This window comes from Manacus candei, unplaced genomic scaffold (genome assembly GCF_025592945.1).
Source record: "Manacus candei isolate 608988 ecotype Guabito, Panama unplaced genomic scaffold, ASM2559294v1 h1tg000033l, whole genome shotgun sequence".
NCBI lineage: Eukaryota > Metazoa > Chordata > Aves > Passeriformes > Pipridae > Manacus > Manacus candei.
Genome location: NW_026138081.1, coordinates 13368410 through 13380653, shown reverse-complemented (window position 1 = coordinate 13380653; position 12244 = coordinate 13368410). Strand labels below are relative to the sequence as shown.

General features: G+C 33.5%; 1 protein-coding gene across 6 annotated transcripts in view; it reads right to left on the bottom strand.

Moving 5' to 3' along the window:
* LRRC4C (leucine rich repeat containing 4C) overlaps window positions 1–12244 on the bottom strand; it is a 493770-nt gene that overhangs the window by 200089 nt on the left and 281437 nt on the right. For 4 of the 6 annotated variants that reach the window (XM_051791727.1, XM_051791725.1, XM_051791732.1 and 1 more), the window contains one exon: window positions 6237–6374. The exons of 1 other annotated variant lie outside the window; for it this stretch is intronic. The gene's annotated coding sequence lies outside the window, so the exon portion shown is untranslated. Of the gene's footprint in view, window positions 1–6236; window positions 6375–10515; window positions 10601–12244 lie in introns of all 6 variants that reach the window. One more of the 6 variants, XM_051791728.1, reaches the window with a different exon arrangement.

Sequence of the window (12244 nt, the reverse complement as noted above, 5' to 3'; positions counted from 1 at the left end):
ATTGAGAACTAACTCTCATTTGCCAATGACTAGAAGGAATCAGATTAATAATAATACTAAAATATAATGCAGCACTGTATTTTGATATTAGCATGAAATGCAAAACTATATTCGTAGGGTTTCTCAAGTAATCTGGTAACAGCTTGCTTAGATGTAAAAAGCATACTGGATTAAAGTCTTACATCTGGAAACGACAAATAGATTAGTAGACAATAAAATATTTTGATAAAGTTCAGTATTTTTACAGACATATAAATTTCACTGAATTTAAATCAGTAATTTATTTTGTAATTCAGTTTGTTATTGTTATCTATATGTCTACTAGAAAACCTTGTAATTTTCCTGTATGATGACTCCTATAACACAAAAATTCACTATAAAGCCTGGCCTAAATGGATGGGTGAGTTAAACTGGATAGCCGAACTGTAGTTTAGTGAATTAAAGCTAGTTAAAGTAAGTTAAACTATATATACAGAGTCCATTTTGAAATTAAAGTATGGACAAGTTTATCTATCATGGAGTCATCAAATTCCCCTTAATGCAGTTTTTCTACTTCATTTACAAGCCCTTATATTCCCTAATCCAAACTGAATCTTTTTTTTACAGTTAAAGAAATATATGGGCCTACTGAGGTTTTACTGACCCAATAGGCTATAAAAATATCCCTGATGATTTCTTGGCATTTACTATCACTTGCGACCTTTATTTTCTAAGAAGGATTATTATTACCTCCTTCCACTCTACATTTCCCTATAGGATATCACCAGCCATATGTCAGCCTTGCTCAGGGGGTTCTCATGCATGGCTCGAGCAATTCTACACATATTTCTGGTGTTTACTGAAAATTATGAACATTTCTTTCTGTATTAATTCCTATTTTTTTAATTAAATGTGGACTTCTAACATGCAGTTAAACACACAATAATATATAAAATACAGAGGCTTGATGGTATCAGTAACTTAAGAGTGCTTAATTTTCATTAAATCACACATTTAGCCAGATATGTGAATCAAGACAGTAAGAGATAATACTTTTTAGAGACCTTTCTAGCCTTGCAACTACTCATGTGATTATATACCATTTTGTGTGATGTTCCTATGATAATGCACTTAACCATGAAACTTTGATCTTCATTTATGCTCTCCACTTTGCTCATTAATTCATCTTCACAGTCTATACGAATGTCTCAGAAGCCCCTGCAGTGTCTCATATTCATTATTTTTGTTTCAGTAAGAAATGGAGACGGAGCCTCATCCTCTGTCCCAAGATGTGGGAAATACTCAGTCCTGAATCTCTAAGTTTTGGTATCCCATAATCATAGAATCATAGAATCAACCGGGTTGGAAAAGGCTTCTGAGATCATCAAGTCCAAGCCTTGATCCACTACCGCCAGGGTTACTAGACCATGGCACTAATATATGAAGCTTTGTGGGTAAAAAAAAAAAAAAAAGAGATCATATGCAAAAGAGAAAGAAGTTATCCATTTCAACTGATTTATTAGGGATCTTGAATGGTAAAACATCTATATGCAGATGGATAAGAGAAACAGTAGTCATAAAATAATTTTGTTACTTGATGTGTTACATTCTAAGAGGATGCCTGGTTGAATCTATGTTGAATCACATGATTAAGTTTTTTGATGGTTTTTTTTGAAATTGTGAGGAGAGAGTTGGAAATTAAAGAAATTATTAAGAACTGTACAAGTTCTGACTCATATCAGTATATTCAATAGCTTTTTCAGTACTGATCATTTTCCTAAGCAATGTTATTTGTCTCCTAGTAAAAGCAGGCTTGAGAGGATTCTTCCATAATAACAGTGACATATCCTATAGGGAATTTAAAACTGTTGGAGATTTTCGGTGCAATGTTTGATCAGCAACATAATGATGTAGCTCCACATGGAAACTACCTGTGGTGGCAGCAGGAAGGGTGAAGAGAAACAGTCATTGGAGTCACAAAGTTGTTTGCTTAGGCAGTATAGGCAATACAGTTCACAGTATAATCCAGGTCATACAGTGTACACTTTGAATTAGAAGTAGAGCTGTCCATAAACTTCCTATGCCTTAGGGAAGACACAATACTCACAGATTTATGCTAAATATTTCAGACACTGTGGGAAATGAGAAAAATTATTCTTATGTATTTCAATTGGAATTGTGCTCAAATTTTTACTTGTGAAAATGTACTCTGTGCCTACATTAAAAATAGGATATAAAGAAAAGAAGATGGTTGAAAAAAACTGATGTTTACAATAGATGTGTCACCTTAATTATTTTCTTCCAAAATAATTAATTTCAGTCTTTATAAGACATCCTTTAATCCAACATAATTTTACATACTGAGAGGAATTTCTGTCATCTTTTAACCACAATTATTGTAGCCTCATTTTTAATTTAAAATGAGATGAAGTGAAATGTGCCAGTAAAAGCAGTGAACTAGTCCCCAAGTACAAAGCAGATCCATCTTTCTGCAGATGAACAGTAAGAAGCAGTTGTCATTAGCTACTGGCTGCAAGAGTTTATATTATCTTCCAAAATACCTTTACCTGTTGATGGCAGGTCAGTTCCTTGAGGACTAACTCTGAGCACTTTCAAACAGTTCTTCGTCATTCTGGAGTAACAACTGCTCCTCCTGAATGTCACATCAGGTCACATAAAAACTCTTAAATCCAAAAGGGTTTCAAATATTTAAAAATATATTTTCTAGTTTTTGTCATTTGGACTTCCGTTCTTTGCTTTTTTTGCCCTCCCCTGTTAGTCTCACAGTAATTAATCTCTCTCTGCATCTAGTACGAGAAGTAAAAGAGTATCAGTAACCACTAATACTGAAGTTTTCAACATTTCTCACCTAAGAATGAAAGCTGTTACTAAAACACCTGTTGCTTTGAAATTTCATTGGTCAGTTAGAAAACCTTATGCAGGAATGACAGTTTTCCAAGAAGTTCAGGATAAATGGATTTATGACTTCAAGGCTACCATTTTCATAGATTTTTCAAGCAACTTTCAGCATAGTACATCATCAATCTTTTCCTTCTGGAGTACATTAAAGCCTAAATATTGACAATATTTTTCATTATTTTATAGTAGTGGATTTTGAGGACCATACAATCTGGATTACAAAGTCAAAAAGATACAAAATATTGTGCCATTACTTTCAATTGTGGTTTTGTACTTAAAGCCTGGAGAACCTGCAAGCATAGTATATGCTTTTCTCGCAGTGCATTGGTTCTCATCATGGTCCTTGGGAAAAGCTCCAAGGAATTTTTGCTGATGCAGATGACAAATTGTGAGAGGACAAAGGTTCAGTAGGTCCAAATCATTACCCAAGGTGAGTATAAAATTTTGAAAATAAATGCTATTGATATATCACCTGTTGGTGGTTTATAACAGCTATTATTTGGAATGTTTGTCTTCTCTTTCCTCAAAAAAGGTTGGTTGCCTAAACTTTGAGATGCAATGCAGAATTTGACCTGCAACAGCAAAATGACTAAAGCACATCTATTTGTCTCCTTAAGTAATGGAAGGAATAGCTCAGTCTAAGGATTTTCTGAGACGTATTTGAAAAGATTTGCTCTGTTGTAATTAAATTTTAGATGGGTCAACTCTTTCAGAAGGGAGTTACATTTTATACAAGTCCCTTCCTGTTCAAAAGATGTGAAAATTTTCGAGTCTACAACCTTACATTTGCTTAAACTACACCAGTTGAGGAAGATAAAGTTACTTTTTGCTGTTAAGGCTTTTATGAAGGGATTGTTGCTAAATTACTTGTAATGCATCTGAAATTTTTTTTGCATTAAAGTCTGTCACAAACTCCAATTTCTCTGTCCATTACAACAAAATGTGTTTAGATACTATGATATTGTTTAAAGCCAAGTTACCCATGAAAAAATGGCAACATCATAACAAGTGTATTTAGTACACAGTACTTTAAATGCTATAGGTCCAATGCACGTTCAATATTAGATAATGAGGTCCTGTTGATCCTGAAAAACCTGCAAACCTACCACTTGAGCTGAAGAGGAAAAGAAAAGTTTAACTGCTGTACTACACACCTGCATCATCACGACAAGCTGTGGTGGGTTGATGCTGGCTTGATGCCAGATACCCCTATACCTTTCTGTCACTCCTCTCCTCAGTTGGGCAGGTGGATCTCTGCTTCACTGTGGGCTGCAGAGGCACAGCCAGCCTCAACATGGTTGCACCATGGGCTGCCCAGAGCACCTCATCCGTCTCCTTCTTTCCTGACTTTGTGGTGTGCAGAGATGCTTCCTTCATACACTCTCACTTCCCTCTTCTCACTGTTGCTGCTGTTGTGCAGGCAGCAGCGCTGCCACTATCACTGAGGGGTCAGTGGTGGGTCCATCTTGGAGCCAGCTGGCATTGACTCCATCAGACATGGGGGAAGCTTCTGGCAACTTCTCACAGAAGCCACCCTTGTAGCGCTCCCACTACCAAACCCTTGCCATGCAAACTGAATATACAAGCCTGTGAATTTCTAATTTTATTCAGAAGATAATAGTATGAGTAGTTAGATAATATAAACACCATATATGCCATTTGTGCTTCCTCAAGCATTATGAAAAACTTTGATTTCAAGCAGACATTTATGGAATGAAATTTTTTCATACACAAAAAATCTCTTCTGCAATAAAAAAGTAATTCCAAAATATATTTAAAAAATATTTCTGTAACTATAAGACTGACAGTGGTACTATCTGTACCTAGACATATGACTTGAGGAATATTACATATTAACCAAAAAACTCCCTGATATTACCATTCAGCCAATAGTACGCCAAAAACTCCAAAACCCTGAAGCTCTAAGACATATATAAATAAATGAGCAGAATTCCACCCTACAGGTGGTACACAGATTGGAGATAGGAAGTCTCAAAGACAAGTGGCAGTAACAGAATAAATATCTATAGTACAAAGTTAGTTTTTACTCTTTTTTTTTTCTATGAGGAAGAGAAATAAAGACTAAATATCAATTCAGGCAGGTCTACATCCATCACATTTTCACATTTATGATACTTAGAAAATTTAGAATTTCTATCTATCTTCAGTTTGCCTCTCAATTAATACCAACTAATGCAAATGTATTCAAAATTAGTTAATCACCATTACTGCAAGTTCTCCAATTATATTGCATCAACACACCAAAAACTTTTACAAAACACCCCTTAGCGGTTTTCAAAACATGACATTCATCATTGCCCATAAATTTCTAATAGTGCTATCAAAGAATATAGTAACATTCTACTATAAGGCATACTAAAAACTGCTCTTCAGTAAAATGATTTTCTATACATTTGAAATACCAAAAAGAAAACAAATTATTCTTTAGAAGAAAATAACGTTCTTCCTTGATTTATAAAGACTGTTTTTTGGTGGGGGGAGAAAAGATAACAGAAAAAATGGTCTTGATATTCTTATAATATCATTATTTCTAATTTTGTCAGGTTTTTTTCATCTCAAAAGCTTTCTTTAAGACCTAGATGGTTATAAAACTCACAACTCAAAATAATTCTCACCTAATAGCATACTTGCCTGTAGGAAAAAGTCTCAGAAAATGCTAATACAAGAAAAAAAATCAAAACTGTTCCTTCACCACCAAAAAGTTCCAAAACCTATTTAATTATATGAAAAGTGAAAATGTAAAATTCCCATTCTAGTGCTCATAGCCATTAGAATTCTTTTTTCGCAATCATGACTGTACAAAAAATGTAACAAAGTGAAAAATCAGACTGAAAAGTCTTCTATACCCTAAATTTCTCTTGTGATTCAGTATTCCTCTGTACAAATAAAAATACAAGACTGTGCTCACATCAAGAATAAAAGGCTTTACGGTTGCTGCATCCCACATGCCTTGGATGGCATGCAGACTTTTTAAACTATTAATTAATAATTCTTAGTTTTGCTTTATGCTTTAAGCACAAACAAACATGACTACAAGACTGACATAGATGAGTCACAAGAAATTCATACCCTATTTGCTTCTGCTGTATATAGAGAGCCTAGAGTTACCATCTTAAAAGTCAGTTTGAGATCTGTCCTAAATATTGTTCACCAATCATACATTTAAACACTTTTTTCTCATACAACCATATGTGAATATAAAAAATGTTATATATGAATAGCCAAGAATAAAGTTTTGAATGAAGGTAATAACACACCTTAGTAGACACACAATATTAATGAATGAAAGACTGGAAGGAAAGTAATTTTCAGTTTACCTGTTTTCACTAATTCATGGCAGAGTTAATTTTCCTTCATGCCAAAGTGTAGTGTATTTACTTTCTCAAATGGTATGCTGTATCTTAGGATATGTCCATATTAACAGTCTCCATTTCACATTCCTTTTTTCTGGCAACCTATTTGTGTTGAGGGGAAAAAAGATAACATTTCATGGTGTGGTGTGTCTAACACTGACAGACCATGAGATTATCATGTACTTTAGAATGAACATACTGAGAAATCTCACAATTAATAATGAAATAACCTCTAAAGTATAAGCAGTTAAAATTTCTTAGGCAGACCATTGAAAACATACAATCTATAAACATAGAAAAGGAAAGAATTCATCTGGTTTTGACTAGAGATTGTATTCTGTTCTCTTTATCTTAATCAACAACAACTTTAATAATAATGTGAAACTTGTTCTTGAGACACCACACTGTGGGTAATCTGTGTTACAGCCATTATCCCATTTACTGGACAATTCACCAATTCACACCATAACTCAATGGCAAAGAAAAGTCGGCATCCTTTTCTGAACTGCATACATTGAAATGCAGCTGGTTATTTTGTTGTTTGGGTTTTTTTCAATGTTTATAGCATTTTATAGCATTTGGTAGGAACTATACATTCAGCAATGCCAAATGTACAATGCTAGGCAGCACCTGGGAACTTGGGTATTCTTTACTCACAAACTGTCTGTCACAGTAGAGCTACCTCCTGACATGAATTAAATGCCAAGTACCACCATGACATACATAAATCTTCCCTACTAACTGTAGATTGGAACAGTATGGGGCTTTTTTATCTCTTAAGATAAGCTTTTCACCTGTCTGTTTTCATTGTAGTTTTATATATGTGTGACAGACATTAATGGTTACTTATACATTTTATTCATCTGGAACTACTTCATATTATTCCACTGAAGAACACCAAAATTCTAGGGCAGGTGTGTACCATGCTAGTTTTGCACATGATGTAGCTGTTCAAATACCTGGACATGTAATTTCTCTTTTGAATTGAAAAACATCTGGTAGTAAATACGGTGATCCCTAATTAATCAACAGATCACAGATGTATGGTATCTGACAAGTTCATGCCACACACCAAATAGGTGCACAGAAAATATGAAGTCACTTGAATTCCAAAAGGCTCATTTCTATGTTTGAAAGTAATGTGTGAAGGAAAACTCAGGGAAAAAAGTGTGGTAACATCACATTATAACTAATACTGAGCTGAATTTGAGATATTGTAATATTTACAGTTTCTCTTGTGTATCATATCTCATCAGTTACATATATAATAATTCTGAATTACTAAAAAAGATTTATCTAGTTAATAGGCAGTATGGAAATGAAAGGAATATTTTGATCACTTCCATCTTGTTTTCCCCAAACAGCGATTTCCTATCCCAAGGATACATTATCGCTATTTCATAAGCTATTTCATTAGCTTTTTGTGACCCAGTGGATTTATTAATTAACTGTAATTAAATTACTCTATTGTCATCTTCTTGTCTCTGCTGACTGCTTTCTACGTATAGAAGAAAGATTAGCTTCAGTATCTAGAAAAGCAATAAACAATTATTTAAAACTTAACTAGAGGGGTCTAATAGTTTCTTACCATCAGAATTTCCATTTGGGCACAGTTGTTAAAAATATATTCTTCCTCAAATTTATGGAATATAAAAATAGAAATAGAAACATACTGAATCTTACAGAAAAATATATTAATACAATTTATAGGAAATAGAATATAAAAGTAAAAAAGTGTTATTTTTTAAAACAGGAAAAAAAAGCTTTATACATACACCTACGCCACTGATATATTATTCATCTTCCATAATAAATGAGAATAATCAGGGGACAAAAATAGACACTCGAGAGAAAAATGCATCAGACACATTCACAGTCACAGATTATACTACAGCTTAATTTACTATTATATAAAGGAAAGCTAAAAAGACTACAGCTCTTCTGAAACTTAATCACCAGGATCATTTGAAAACTCCCCTATAGAAAGTGATTTTCCTCCTGTGTTGCATGAAGACCAGAATTTGGCCTAATTGTACCATTAAAACTATGAGAGCCACTCTGTCAAAGGAGAACAGGAGGTACATTTCATTTTACAAATTACTATTACAATTTATAAATTACTGAATTTTGAATGAACCTCAGATATTTTGGCTGCCATCAATAGTTTATCCTTCACAAGGATGACATGAACTACCACTGGCAGCAGTAGATGAATGGATCAGAGGGCATTCCAGTCTGCAAACTAGATCACATACTTTTCTCCTTTGTACAAGACAGTGAATATCATTCAGTAATTACAGAAATAACTGCCACTTTGTATTAAAGTGTTAAGGTATTTCTTCAATGAAAAGCTTTCTTAATCTGTCCTGTCTTTTTGAATATATCACGGAATCAATTAGCACCTAACAATAATCCAGTTTTACCAGTAGTTAGTTGAGGTATTTCAACAACAACACAGAGTTCATACTCACATATGCACTGTGCACAGTGGTAACTATCACCATTGAGTTCCTCTTCTGCTTTCAAACACAATTCAGGGAAATGGATGACAGAAGAGATACTGATAACAAAGGAATTCTGACTAGTGAGATTCAGTTTCTAATTCAGCCATATATTTGAAATGGGTCATCAATGGTGGTAATGGGCATTATGCTTAAAAAAGCATTGAACATAAGCATTTTATCTTTTGGCCTGTGTTTCTATCTCTAGAGTGGCAACAGTAATTCATCATACACTTTATATTTTTATCTGTAAGCAATAGACAGAACTATTTATAAAATGTATATAACAGTGATAACCTGATGCTGACGTTTTCATAATAAAAGTAATAACAACAGTTATCAATAATCTTTTTACAGTTAAACAAGTATTACATAATAATTGCAATTGAGGAACTGCCTGGACTATAAATACAATTACACATATGAGTAATTATTGAAATATTTTTGTTCTGTATTTGGGAATTACTAACAGAATCTCTGAGGTTGGAAGGGACCTGTGAGGCCATCTACTGCAATGTTTCAAAGACATCTATAATGTTTTACAGATGTGCTAAAGCGAGCATTAGTTTGTTTGTTTCTCATACTGACCCTAACATCTCAGAATCCTATTTCCTGAACACATTCCTATAATACAATGGCCACGGAAGAAAAGACTGATCTTTCATCTACTAGCAGCACAATATTTTCTTGCTAAAACACCACGTGCTATTGTATTTCAAAAACCTGTTGGTGACTCAAAACTTTAAATGCATTTTTTGACCCTTTAATTTCAATTCAGATTGGGTTCTGCTTTCTGTTAGTTTGACAGTGCACGTATCACTACATTGCATTTTCTCCTTAAAAAGTACTATTTCTCAGTCTGATGTGATTTCTCTGTTTCCACAGCAAAGACTATATGGTTGGGAAAGGACAAATTCTCTCATCTGTTGTCATGTTGTATTTAAATAAGACCTTATTTTCACAATCCTTCTCATCCCTCACAGAAATATCAAGGTCAAATTATTTCGCATTACAAACGTGAAAAATTAGGAAAAAATCCATTGTATTATCCTATCCTGATGAGTGGTGACTGAGAATTAATTATATGGATTTGCTTTGCTCTTGTATAATGTTATGAAAAAAAATTTATTCTGCAAGCTCATATAGTTATCCAGAATTTCCTAAATTATGTAAATTTTCAATACCTCATTCAGAAGAATTTTTTTGGTTTATGATGATAGATAGTTTTATGATGATAGATTAGATCAAAGTACCACATTGTAGGAGTCTTTGGTTGGATTTACACTTGAGATTTTATGGAACTCGATTTTTCTTACTAAGCCAATAAATCATGCAATTTTTTGGTGTAGTCATAGTCACAGGATGTGGCATAAAACAGGCACACCTATTTCTCTTACTTATCACCTGGGGAAAAAAACAGACTAAAATGTTTCCTGTATTCCAATTCTGAAAGGGACTTCTAGTAGCCTCAGTGAAGTAAATTGACTCAGCATTCAACTATAGAATTTTAAAAAATGCTTTAAATTAAGATTATTGTTTTCATTCTTAAACAACATTCACGTATCACACATAAAAAATGCTTTGAATGAATGAACTACTGTACATTTTTTCCAGCCATGTAAAATGGATTGATTAATTAAAGAGATTGATAAACTATTTCTTTACCACTGCATGGGCTATAGGTCACACTTAAAGAACTTTTTAAAAAGATGTTTTCTTATTCTGTTATTGCTTTCAACTACCTGATTTATTTTGAGGGTGTATTTCTCCATTCTTAATGATAATTTCATTTCCCTTCTCTATAAAATCTTCACTATTTCTCCAGTCCTAAAAAAAGAAAAAATACTGTCAACACAATGGTAAATAACTTTCCCTGCCATGAGCCACCCTTTTGCAACTCATTCTTTACTGTCTGGCTTTTGATGGAATCAGTAACACCTGTCCAGGATGAACACTACAAAAGCACACGCTGCAAGCAAATCAGAATAGGAATGTTTCATACCTGTCTCACACAGGTGTAAAAGATTACATGTATTGCAAAGCAAAATGAAAATAGTTTTATTTAATTATGGGATGCCCAGGATGTATTTGCTTCCAGATGCATTTGCTTCCAAAAGACATCAGGAGCAGGAACACCTCCCCCTCATCCTTGTAAGGGAAGCGGCGTGGTCCAAAAAAAGTGGGAAGGAGCACCATCAGCTGATTCAATGTGCCTTCTCTCAGGCACAAAAGGTTTCCTGAGAGGAAACCCTTCTCGCTTCATGTTCAAATCTGTCCCTTCACCTCCTAAACGTAACAGAAACAGCTTGAGATGTGATAGCTTTGAGATAGACTAGGAAACAGGACAGTGCAGCAGAAATTTTTACTGGTTGTAAAGCCTTTTTTTGGCACAAAATTTCAATGTAAAGACTACTCATATATTTAAGCCTTTGTGTAAACATTCCTAACTTTAACATTGCATTATACTGATCTTAGTCATTTTTAGCTGGCTTAAACTAAATCAAGATATGACACATCCTGGAACATAGATGTCTACACTGGGGCTTACAGTGAAAGAACTGAAGCTATGAGTCATTACAGGGTTTCAGTACAGATTTATGTCTGGACTTAAGTTATCTTAATATACCCTGTGACAGATGCTATTCACTTAAGAAGGTCGATATAGAATTCCCTTACCACAGAAAGGGAAAGTAGCTTCTGCACACAGTGAATAGACTTATTATAATTACTATTTACATGTGCAGAAAATGAAACTATTTTCCACACTGTGATCCGCAAATTCCAACGATTTAATTTATCAAGACAGGACAATATTTAGCTTTAATCAGAAAAGTAAAGATCATTAAACCAGAAAGATTTCATATTTATGCTGTTTTAAAAAATAAACTTAATATTTATTCATTAGCAATTGAACAATTTAAGTCATGGAATTTATTCTTATACACTTAGAATTCATAGACATCTTAAAACCTTAGTCCATACCTAATTCATATAAAAAAAGAATCATACTATTCTCATTAATATATGGATATGGATAAATACTATTGAAATAAATAACATCCTACAATCAGACTAGCCTGAGTCTATGGAATTGCTATTATATTTTACAAATGTCTTAGAAACAGAATTTGAGCCTCATAGTAGGATAATATTGTAAAAAGCATCATACTACCCTTCGTGTTTGCTCAGAATTAAAGATAAGCTGATACACATTCTGCAATTTATGAATATGACAGGTTCCTATCCCTCAGAGAGTCAAAAGAAATCATGCCATCATTATAACTTAAATATGACTGAAATTAAAAATGAAATAAGCAAACAAAGAGAAAAACACCTGAAAAAAACTGTAATCTAAACTTTTATAGAAATATATATTCCTTACTGTCCTTTGCAGATTTACAGATTTAGTTCTTGATATTTCCTAGTGAAACCAATCCATATTTACTAGAAATAGTATACAACAAGTAAACA